The sequence below is a fragment of the Otolemur garnettii genome, unplaced genomic scaffold, assembly GCF_000181295.1.
Source record: "Otolemur garnettii isolate 467f Iridium unplaced genomic scaffold, OtoGar3 scaffold00104, whole genome shotgun sequence".
Classification (NCBI taxonomy): Eukaryota; Metazoa; Chordata; class Mammalia; order Primates; family Galagidae; genus Otolemur; species Otolemur garnettii.
Window position 1 is genome coordinate 504,375 of NW_003852499.1, and position 1,210 is coordinate 505,584.

The following is a 1,210-nucleotide window of genomic DNA, read 5'->3' on the forward strand; positions in this document are numbered from 1 at the left end:
TAGCTGGAACTACAGGTGCCGACCACAACACCCAGCCATTTTTTGGTTGTAGTTGTCATTGTTGTTTGGCAGGCCTGGGTTGGATTAGAACCTGCCAGCTCAGGTATATGTGGCTGGCGCCTTAGCCGCTTGAGCTACAGGCGCCGAGCCTTGGTTGGCATTTTTCAAACTGTTCTGACTCAATAATGAACAGTAAAATAAATTTTGTGAGTCTTGCCACCTTTTAAAAGAAAAATAGGCCAGGCCCGGTGGCTCACACCTGTAATCCTAGCATTCTGGGAAACCAAGGCAGTTGGATCCCTTGAACTCAGGAATTTGTTTGAGACCAAAAAAAAAGAAAGAAAGAAAAAAAAATTAAAAAAAAAAAGAAAGAAAGAAAAATTACCTGGGTCTTCTGTCAGGCACTTACAGTCCTGAGAGGCTGAGGCAGATAAATCTCCTGAACCCAAGAATTTGAGGTTTATGTGAGCTATGATGCCATGGCACTCTATCAACAGTGACAAAGTAAGACTCTGTCTTAAAAAAAAAAAATTATTATTTATACTTAATTTAAAAAAATTGTCCAGGCTCGGCACCCATAGTACAGTGGTTATGCCGCTAGCTGATACACTAAAGCTGGCAGGTTCGAACCTGGCCCAGGCCTGCTAAACAACAATGACAACTACAATAAAAAATAGCCAGGCAATATGGTGGGCCCTTGTAGTCCCAGCTCTTTGGTTTGAGGCAAGAGAATCACTTAAGCCCAAGAGTTTGAGGTTACTGTGAGCTGTGACAGCACAGCACTCTACTGAAAGCGACACAGTGAGACTTTGTCTGAAAAAAAAATTGTCCAAGTCTACTGATTAAATTCTCAATTTATTTTTTTTTAAATAAGAAGTTTATTTAAACAACAAGATGCTTGACTTAAAGGGAAAACTATCTAGGATTAATTTTTTTTTTTTTGGAATAATTTATCCCTACTTAAAGACAGATTTCCCTACATATAACAGCTATGTACAAAAAAATTATAAAATTGTCCTTGGTTTTACAATGATAAATGAATACATTAAAATTCTCCAATCGACCAAGGTATGCAAGGTTTTTCATGTTGTTGTTTTGTTAAAACAGTGAGAGCAGGCTCGGCGCCTATAGCTCAACCGGCTAAGGCGCCAGCCACGTACACCTAAGGTGGCGGGTTCGAATCCCCAGCCCGGACCCGCCAAACAACAAT